The sequence below is a fragment of the Thalassophryne amazonica genome, chromosome 8 (assembly GCF_902500255.1).
Source record: "Thalassophryne amazonica chromosome 8, fThaAma1.1, whole genome shotgun sequence".
In the NCBI taxonomy this organism is placed as follows: Eukaryota; Metazoa; Chordata; class Actinopteri; order Batrachoidiformes; family Batrachoididae; genus Thalassophryne; species Thalassophryne amazonica.
This window is the reverse complement of record NC_047110.1, coordinates 91,622,617-91,634,213: the sequence shown is the minus strand read 5'-3', so window position 1 is coordinate 91,634,213 and position 11,597 is coordinate 91,622,617.

Below are 11,597 nucleotides of genomic sequence, written 5' to 3'. Positions count from 1 at the left end.
AACGCAGCAGATCAAGTTTTACTGTCCGTTCATGCAGTCACCTATCCATAAGAAAGAAAAAAAAAAATGTTTGATCATGCTGGAATCACATATTTAAACAATTATATTCCCACTTTCAAACATAAAGACTTTACCTGCTGCTGAGGTGTCCGGTCGGTGACAAAAGCTGCATTTGAGGTCACCTGCGTCTTTTTGTCTGACCAATGTGACTGATTGAGGTCTGCGGGGTCGAAGTCTTAAAACATCATCCGTCAAGTCAAACAAATAGACTCTCCTGTTATGTTAGTGAAGTGATAGCTGTTCTAACAATGTCTGACGACTGAGCGGCAGGAGAAACAAAAGGAATTTTTATTTATTTACATCTGTTTATTGATGTATGTCAGGAAGGTGAGAAGAAAATTTTAAAAATATGACCCACATTTTTTACAACCTTGTAAAATAAACTTTTTTCCTTTCTTTTCTTTTTGCTGGACTTCCATGTTGTCATATGTAACCAAATAAACAGCTGCAAGAAGGAAATAATATAAATTGCATCCCATTTGGATGAGATTAGACGTTTGTTCCTACAAGGGGTGACTGAAAGGTTTTGAGCCAGACTGCGAAGAAATCACAACTTAAATAATGTACAGTAATTTTTTATTTTTCAATAGTGTTTCTGCAACATTGCACTCAGTGAGTCAAACTTTCACACATTCTCAAGACAAATAACAGACAGGGGTGTTGAAAAACACATCTGTTTGTTATTTGCCCGTACAGACCTCGGGTTCAGTTAATAATCCTTTGTTATCATTATTATTATTTTATTATTACTTCTATTTTGTCATTTGATTTTTAAAAGGACCACAACTAAAATAAGTGTTTTCACTTTCTTGTGTCATCCATCTATTTTTAATGTATTTACAATTATATTAGGTATTTACAATTATATTAGGTACTAAATATAAATATAAAGAAAATCATGTAAAACAAAATCATGCACACACACTTTTAATATAAAGATGATTTACCACCCTCTGCTGGAATGGCATGTGAGTCCAGAATGTAATTCGCAGTGTCCATTGCTGAGTGTTGTTAGTTAACATCCACAGTTTCTCCAAAAATATTAGTCCTATAAATGTTGTTTTGGCAGCTTTCATCCGCTGCCAAAACAAAACGATGGGGTATAATGATCCCAGTATAATTAAGAGGTAGTATTAATGGATTTTACTCTTTTTGCAAAATAAAAGCAAGGGTTATTGGTTCATTTTACCCACCCCACATGGCTTACAGTAGGGTTCAGAATAATAGTAGTGCTATGTGACTAAAAAGATTAATCCAGGTTTTGAGTATACGAGGTCTATTAGAAAAGTATCCAACCTTATTATTTTTTTCAAAAACCATATGGATTTGACTCACGTGTGATTACATCAGACATGCTTGAACCCTCGTGGGCATGCAAGAGTTTTTTCACGCCTGTCGGTTACAGAGTGAGGAGTCGCCCACCCTCTCGTTGATTTTTTCATTGTTTAGGAATGGCTCAGAGACTGCTGCTTTGTTTGATCAAACTTTTTTCAAAAACTGTAAGGCACAACTGAGTGGACACCATTCGATAAATTCAGCTGGTTTTCGGTAAAAATTTTAACGGCTGATGAGAGATTTTGGTGTGTAAGTGTCGCTTTAAGGACGGCCCACAGCGCCTGATGGCGATCTGCGCTCCGAGGCAGCGTTGTCTCGCTGTTTCAAGCTGAAAACTTCCACATTTCAGGCTCTGTTCACCCAGGTCATCGTCAGAGACGTTTCAGAAGAAGTCGGCATGAGGAGTTTATCCAGACATTTCACTGTTAAAGGTCATTTTGTAATGAAAGAACGTGCGGGCAGAGTCGCATGTCGGGCCGGACCTGACCGCGGGGGGTCGCGACAGGAAAAACACCTCCATTGGAAACCTTAACGGACAAGTTGGAACATGCCCAAGCTGTTAAACAATTTCTCAGATACTCACTTGTTGAAAGCCATCAAAAGCCGCCTGAATTTTACAAATGGTTTTCAACACGGAGGTGTTTTTCCTTTCTCGGCGCAGACGGATTTGCGTCATCGTCATGGAACCGACTTGGTGAATTTGCCCGCACGTTCTTTCATTACAAAATCTCCTTTAACAGTGGAATGTCCACATTAACTCCTCATGCCGACTTCTTCTGAAACTTCTCTGTTCTCTGACGACGTCCTGGGTGAACAGAGCCTTAACGGACACCACCTCCGACCGCGCCGATCCGCTTTGTGAGCTGTCCTTAAAGCGAAAGAAACTCCACAATCTCTTATCAGCCGTTAAACTTTTCACCGAAAACCAGCAGAATTTCTCGAATAGTGTCCACTCGGATATCCCTCACAGGCCCTGAAAAAATTTTGATAAAGCAACGCCCGCCGTCTCCAGCAGCGTCTCAGACAAAGGATTTCAGCCGAGAGGGCTGGACCAGTGCTCACTCAAAGCCTGCCCACAGGCGGATGACGTCACCGATGCGTGAAAAAACTCACGCATGCGCACGAGGGTTCAAGCATGTCTGGTGTAATCGCACGTGATTCAAATCCATATAGTTTTTTTTTTTTATATAAAACTGCCGGTTAGTTTTCTAATAAACCTCGTATTTCTTATTGCTACATGGGAAATAAGGTACCAGTAGATTCAGTAGATTCTCCAAATCTACTGAAATCCAACAAGACCAAGCATTCATGATATGCACACTCTTAAGGCTATGAAATTGGGCTATTAGTAAAAAAAAAAAAAGTAGAAAAGGGGGTGTTCACAATAATAGTAGTGTGGCATTCAGTCAGTGAGTTTGTCAATTTTGTGGAACAAACAGGTGTGAATCAGGTGTCCCCTATTTAAGGATGAAGCCAGCACCTGTTGAACATGCTTTTCTCTTTGAAAGCCTGAGGAAAATGGGGCGTTCAAGACATTGCTCAGAAGAACAGCGTAGTTTGATTAAAAAGTTGATTGGAGAGGGGAAAACTTATACGCAGGTGCAAAAAATTATAGGCTACAGTGATCTCCAATGCTTTAAAATGGATAAAAAAGAAACCAGAGACACGTGGAATAAAACAGAAAACAACCATCAAAATAGATAGAAGAATAACCAGAATGGCAAAGGCTCACTCATTGATCAGCTCCAGGATGATCAAAGACAGTCTGGAGTTACCTGTAAGTGCTGTGACAGACAGTTAGAAGACGCCTGTGTGAAGCTAATTTATTTGCAAGAATCCCCTGCAAAGTCCCTCTGTTAAATAAAAGACATGGGCAGAAGAGGTTACAATTTGCCAAAGAACACATCAACTGGCCTAAAGAGAAATGGGGGAATATTTTGTGGACTGATGAGAGTAAAATTGTTCTTTTTGGGTCCAAGGGCTGAAGACAGTTTGTGAGATGACCCCCAAACTCTGAATTCAAGCCACAGTTCACAGTGAAGACAGTGAAGCATGGTGGTGCAAGCATCATGATATGGGCATGTTTCTCCTACTATGGTGTTGGGCCTATATATCACATACCAGGTATCATGGATCAGTTTGGATATGTCAAAATACTTGAAGAGGTCATGTTGCCTTATGCTGAAGAGGACATGCCCTTGAAATGGGTGTTTCAACAAGACAATGACCCCAAGCACACTAGTAAACAAGCAAAATCTTGGTTCCAAACCAACAAAATTAATGCCTCGCAGAAGTGAAGAAATCATGAAAAACTGTGGTTATACAACTAAATACTAGTTTAGTGATTCACAGGATTGCTAAAAAAAAAAAGCAGTTTAAACATAATACTTTTGAGTTTGTAGCATCAACAGCAGATGCTACTATTATTGTGAACACCCCCTTTTCTACTTTTTTTTTTACTAATGGCCCAATTTCATAGCCTTAAGGGTGTGCATATCATGAAAGCCTGGTCTTGTTGGATTTGTGAGAATCTACTGAATCTACTGGTACCTTGTTTCCCATGTAACAATAAGAAATATACTCAAAATCTGGATTAATCATTTTAGTCACATAGCACTACTACTATTCTGAACACTACTGTATTTATCAAAGCTATTTTTCCAGTACAGAATATGTAGTAAAAGACATCCATTCTATTGTGGTAGTACATTGTGTTTCATAATAGTGTCGCAATACAGAAAACGATAAACCATACCCCATTCTCACCCACTCAACCTACCCAAATCAGGCTATGCTAAACAGCTAAAACCTAAAGAAGAAGAAGGAAAAAAAACAAAAAACACAAATCACACAATGGGAGGGAAGCACTCCCACATACTATGTGTTGTAGTTAAATAACAGGTCATGAGACACAGAATGAGCAGTGAGACGGGTCCTTTAGTTTATTCAACCAAGAGTCAAGAGCACCCCAGAGGAACAAAGTGAAGACCTGGATTGATAGCCTGAGCTTGTTTTCATACTTGGACTTTGACACACAAACTTGCTGGTTGTTATGGTTCGCTGTTCTTTGATGCCACTAACTGTCATCATTGTTTTGTTATGTATTGCTGCCCTGGTTGAGCAACACAGTTGAGTTGAGAACATCTTGACATATTCGCACCCCAACAAATACCAGGTGCAAATGTTAATGGTTTACTCTTGTATGCTTATTTCCAGAGGCGGGAGTTATTGGTTAATTTTAAGGGCACATTCATCACGTGTTCAGCTCAGTATACATTTACTTTGTGAGGTTCATTTGCAGTCGTTTCATGTAGAATTATACGTCCTCCCATCATTTACACATATACAATATTATGAAACCAAGGAGGTAGGTTGACGCCACCATCCTAAAGAGGAGTTCTCTGCACATCTGATCCACTGAGGCAGTCTAGACCAACATATCTTTCTACAAATCTGACAACTTTAATATGGAAAACCACATTATGAACACATTGGGTGAAAAAGTCGTCATTAATAAGATAAATTGCACTAAATACCTAAATGTCGGTCATGATTTACAGTAACTGCTGACCGACTGTGTGATGCTATTTATCTCAGTATTATATGTAAAATTAATGATGTGGGGAAATGACTAGAATTGCTGAATAAAGGTTAGAAAATTATTTCCGATTTTGTGTTGATCTGTATATTTTAAAGCAGTGACATCAATTTTACTGCCTGCATGCTTTGTCGTGATAAACATCGCACCATTCGTTTAGCGATTCAATTAGAAGTCTCACTTTCGTAAGTCTCAATTTATCCCTTTTTAAATAGCCTCAGGGTTTTTCTTCACATCAGGTTTTCCATCCTGATTTTCTGTAATAGCAACCTCATAGAATGAAAATGCTTTTTCTCTCAGTTTGGTGGGTCACATGACAGCCACTTTGTACAGTAGTGTTCAGAATAATACAGTAGTAGTGCTATGTGACTAAAAAGATTAATCCAGGTTTTGAGCAAGACCAAGAAAGACCAAGCATTCATGATATGCACACTCATAAGGCTATGAAATTGGGCTATTAGTAAAAAAAAAAAAAAAAAAAAGTAGAAAAGGGGGTGTTCACAATAATAGTAGCATCTGCTGTTGATGCTACAAAGTCAAAACTATTATGTTCAAACTGCTTTTTTAGCAATCCCGTGAATCACTAAACTAGTATTTAGTTGTATAAGCACAGTTTTTCATGATTACTTCACATCTGCAAGGCATTAATTTTGTTGGTCTGGAACCAAGATTTTGCTCGTTTACTAGTGTGCTTGGGGTCATTGTCTTGTTGAAACACCCATTTCAAGGGCATGACCTCTTGAAGTATTTTGACATATCCAAACTGATCCATGATACCTGGTATGCGATATATAGGCCCAACAGCATAGTAGGAGAAACATGCCCATATCATGATGCTTGCACCACCATGCTTCACTGTCTTCACTGTGAACTCTGGCTTGAATTCAGAGTTTGAGGGTTGTCTCACAAACTGTCTGTGGCCCTGGGACCCAAAAAGAACAATTTTACTCTCATCAGTCCACAAAATATTCCTCCATTTCTCTTTAGGCCAGTTGATGTGTTCTTTGGCAAATTGTAACCTCTTCTGCACATGTCCTTTATTTAACAGAGGGACTTTGCGGAGGATTCTTGCAAATAAATTAGCTTCACACAGGCATCTTCTAACTGTCACAGCACTTACAGGTAACGCCACACTGTCTTTGATCATCCTGGAGCTGATCAATGGGTGAGCCTTTGCCATTCTGGTTATTCTTCTATCCATTTTGATGGTTATTTTCTGTTTTCTTCCACACGTCTGTTTTTTTTTGTGTCCATTTTAAAGCATTGGAGATCACTGTAGATGAACAGCCTATAATTTTTTGCACCTGCATATATGTTTTCGCCTCTCCAATCAACTTTTTAATCAAACTACGCTGTTCTTCTGAACAATGTCTTGAACATCCCATTTTCCTCAGGCTTTCAAAGAGAAAAGCATGTTCAACAGGTGCTGGCTTCATCCTTAAATAGGGGACACCTGATTCACACCTGTTTGTTCCACAAAACTGACAAACTCACTGACTGAATGCCACACTACTATTATTGTGAACACCCCCTTTTCTACTTTTTTTTTTTTTTTTACTAATAGCCCAATTTCATAACCTTAAGAGTGTGCATATCATGAATGCTTGGTCTTGTTGGATTTGTGAGAATCTACTGGTACCTTGTTTCCTATGTAACAATAAGAAATATACTCAAAACGTGGATTAATCTTTTTAGTTACATAGCACTACTATTATTCTGAATACTACTGTATATTCCACTAATATAAGAATATACACGAATGAGATTAATTTCTTTATGATATACTCCATATTCCAATGTAGTGTTTTCTTTCAACTTGGTCCAGAAGTTACTGAAGAATCTTACTTTCACCCTAGCTGGCATGGCTGTTTCATTTTATTTGAAATTTCCATGGAGAAGCGCTGTGTATAAGCAGTGCTGCGGGTGGGCAGATTTTTCCAATTTTCCAAGATTTTTCCTGACTTTGCCATTTGCCCTTAAATTGAATCAGTCCTTGCCTATCAGGATATGAATCCTCAGTAAAAACGTTCATAACACTCAACAAAAATATAAACGCAACACTTTTGGTTTTGCTCCCATTTTGTATGAGATGAACTCAAAGATCTAAAACTATTTCCACATACACAATATCACCATTTCCCTCAAATATTGTTCACAAACCAGTCTAAATCTGTGATAGTGAGCACTTCTCCTTTGCTGAGATAATCCATCCCACCTCACAGGTGTGCCATACCAAGATGCTGATTAGACACCATGATTAGTGCACAGGTGTGCCTTAGACTGCCCACAATAAAAGGCCACTCTGAAAGGTGCAGTTTTATCACACAGCACAATGCCACAGATGTCGCAAGATTTGAGGGAGCGTGCAATTGGCATGCTGACAGCAGGAATGTCAACCAGAGCTGTTGCTCGTGTATTGAATGTTCATTTCTCTACCATAAGCCGTCTCCAAAGGCGTTTCAGAGAATTTGGCAGTACATCCAACCAGCCTCACAACCGCAGACCACGTGTAACCACACCAGCCCAGTACCTCCACATCCAGCATGTTCACCTCCAAGATCGTCGGAGACCAGCCACTCGGACAGCTGCTGAAACAATCGGTTTGCATAACCAAAGAATTTCTGCACAAACTGTCAGAAACCGTCTCAGGGAAGCTCATCTGCATGCTCGTCGTCCTCATCGGGGTCTCGACCTGACTCCAGTTGGTCGTCGTAACCGACTTGAGTGGGCAAATGCTCACATTCGCTGGCATTTGGCACGTTGGAGAGGTGTTCTCTTCACAGATGATGCGAAGAAGATGTGTTGCACTGCATGAGGCAAATGGTGGTCACACCAGATACTGACTGGTATCCCCCCCAATAAAACAAAACTGCACCTTTCAGAGTGGCCTTTTATTGTGGACAGTCTAAGGCACAACTGTGCACTAATCATGGCGTCTAATCAGCATCTTGATATGGCACACCTGTGAGGTGGGATGGATTATCTCAGCAAAGGAGAAGTGCTCACTATCACAGATATCGACTGGTTTGTGAACAATATTTGAGGGAAATGGTGATATTGTGTATGTGGAAAAAGTTTTAGATCTTTGAGTTCATCTCATACAAAATGGGAGCAAAACCAAAAGTGTTGCGTTTATATTTTTGTTGAGTATATATATATAAAAAAAAAAAAAAAAAAAAATTGTGGGCTCCAGGATGTTCACAAACAAACAGAGGTGAAAACACTCTGGCTACAAAAAGACAGGATTACAACATACCATCACAAAGTGACAGTCATATTAACAGCAGCTTCCAACGGACAAAGAAACATGATGTGATACACGATACAATAAATTTATTTACATAATTACAACCCCAAATCAGAAAAAGTTAAGAACTATATGGAAAACAGAAAAATGTGGTCCTTACATTTGCTTTGACTTCTGTTTCATTGCAGACAGCATGAACCCAAGATATTTCATGTTTTGTGTGGTCAGCTTCATTTTATTTAATATACATCCATTACTGCATTTAAGTAATGGAAAACAGTAACACAAAAACAGATCCGTCCAGAACTGAGACTGAGCAATACTGGAAGAACGAGGCATCAAACAATACCAACGCCACGCGGCTGGTGGACCTAAGAGCACACCACAGCCACCTCCCAGAACAAGAACCAGTCATTATGAAGGCAGACATCCAACAATTGTCAGGAATGAAGAGCTGGACAGCACCAGAGCCTGATATGATCCACATCTACTGGCTGAAGAAGCTAACAGCGCTCCATATGTGCCCAACAGTACAAATGGGTGGGCTACTAATAGCAGGTACTCACCAAGACTGGATAACATATCGCAGAACAATCCTGATCAAGAAGGACCCCCACAAGGGTACGACACCCTCAAACTACCAGCCGATTACCTGCCTCTCTGCAACATGGAAGCTCCTGTCAGGCATCACAGCAACCAAGTTGAGTAGGCACGAGTCAACACATGAACATAGTTCAGATGGACAATGGAAACAATACCAGGGGGTCAAAGCACCAGCTACTGACCGAGCAGTACATCAGGACTTGAAGACCAGGCAGACCAACATGAGCACAGCCTGGATTGACTACAGAAAGGCCTATGACTCAATGCTTTACACATGTATATGGGAGTGCTTGGCACTATACAAGACTAACCGTGCACTGATAACCTTCATCAGGAACTCAGTGGGACTGTGGAAGACGTCACCATCAAGTGCAGAATATACCAAGGTGATGCACTGTTCCCGCTGCTGTTCTGCATAGGCCTCAACCAACTCATCACAAAGAGTGGCTACGGATATCAATTCAGGACTGGAGTAACGTTCAGCCACCTCCTGTCCATGGATGACATCAAGCTGTATGCCAACAGTGAGCGAGCCATTGACTCACTGAGCCACTTCACCAGGATCTACAGCGAGGATATCGGGATGTCATTCGGATTGGATAAGTGTGCCTGAATGGTAGCAAAGAGAGGGAAGGTGATCTGGACTGAGGAGGTGGAGTTGCCAGAAGACAGGATAGTGGGCATAGAGGACAGCTACAAGTACCTGGGAAACCAACAAGCCAATGGGAACCATGAAGATGCAAGAAGGTCAGCCACAGCCAAATACCTCCGGAAGGCAAGACAGGTGCTGAGAAACCACCTCAATGATAGAAATCCGATCAGAGCCATCAATACATATGTCCTACCAGTCATCAGATACCCAGCTGGGATACTAAGTTGGCCACAGGAGGAGATAGATGCCACTGGTGTCAAGACACAAAAACTCTTCACAATGCACAGAAGTTTCCACCCAAACTCTAGTTTCATGAGGCTCTATGAGCAACGCAAGGAGGGAGGGTGAGGATTAGTGAGTGTCAGAGCCACAGTCCAGAATGAGACGTGGAGCATCCATGAATACATCGGAAAGATGGCCGCCTGAGATCAGCTCTTACAACAATACCTCAGACAGCTGAAGACAGACGATTATAAGGAACAGGAGGAGGAGATATCATGGAAGACCAAGCCCCATGGGATGCACCATCGACAGATAGAGAAGTGGTGGACATCAAGAAGACCTACCAGTGGCTAGAAAAGGCCGGCCTAAATAACAGCACAGAGGCTTTGATCATGGCAGCACAAGAACAAGTCCTAAGCACCAGAGAGGCCATAGAGGCAAGAGTCTACCACAGCTGACAGGACCCAAGTTGCAGGCTGTGCAAATTGTGCCCAAGAGACAGTCCAGCACATACAAGTAGTAGCAGGGTGCAAGAGGTGCAAGAGGGTGCAGTGTACACTGAGAGGCACAACCAAGTGCTGGGAATATCTGTGCCACACATCGATTAGACATCCCCAAGTCTCGATGGGAGATGCCACCAAAGGTGTTTGACAATGACAAATTCCAGAGACACAAGCAGCTGATGGTCAATCAACCAGACAACCCCAGCTGACAACAACATCAGAAAGAAGGAACATGAGAAAACAGAGAAGTACCAAGGGCTGAAGGAGCAACTGGAGCAGATGTGGACGGTAAAGTCCAAAGTGGCCCCAGTGGGAGTAGGAGCAGTAGGAGATATAACCCCCATATTAGAAGAGTAGCTCCAGCAGATTCCAGGCACAACATCAGAGGTATCTGTCCAGAAAAGTGCAGTCCTAGGAACAGCTATGATACTGTGCTGAACCCTCAAATTCCCAGGTCTCTGGTAGAGCACCCAAGCTTGAGTAATGCACATACTACCCTCCCCAGGAGGGGTGAGCGGGAGAATTATATATATTGTTTTGTAATTTGTGTCTGTATCATGGCCCAAGCAGAGGGTCACCCCTTTGAGTCTGGTCTGCTTGAGGTTTCTTCCTCAGAGGGAGTTTTTCCTTACCCTGCTGCACTGGGGGTTACTAAGGTTTGACCTTACTTGTGTGAAGCGCCTTGAGGCAACTCTGTTGTGATTTGGCGCTATATAAATGAAAAAAAAAAAAAATGTATATAGTTAAATGTTGTTAATCACTTCACAGTCAACATGATTTCATTTTCCTTATCTCACCTGCTCCTTTTTACCTGTAGCGAGATCTGAAAATCATAACTCTATCCATTCAATTGACTAACAGACTAACAGGCCAAAAACCAGGCCAGTAACTCTACAGTGCTGATTTACTCCATTTCAGTTAGAGCACAAAAAGCATCAATAAGCCAACATGATGTTGCTCAGAGAGACATACATGTTAGTCTTCACACCACTTGATCAACAAGGTAAAGTATTATCAGTCCAAACACGCTTTTCGTGTGCAAGTACAGTTTGGTATAGCAGCTGTCCACTTCCACTAGTAGAGCAGATAATCAATTTTAAAGTAAAATCCTTCATTTGGTGGAACAATCACCAAATTTGGCATGAAGGTTCCAAACTCGGTACTTATCAATATGTTCGATTGGCCACTTGAAAATCCAAGATGAAGGCCATTTTCCAAGATGGCCACCAAAATGATGAAAAATTACTTTTTGTGTAGAAATGCTCTCATCACAATGGATCTGTTTTACAGCATCAGTGAAATCCAAGATGACCACCAAATCTGCCCCAACATCATTTTTTTTTCTGACAAAAATGTTACTTATTTGATTTGGGTGAT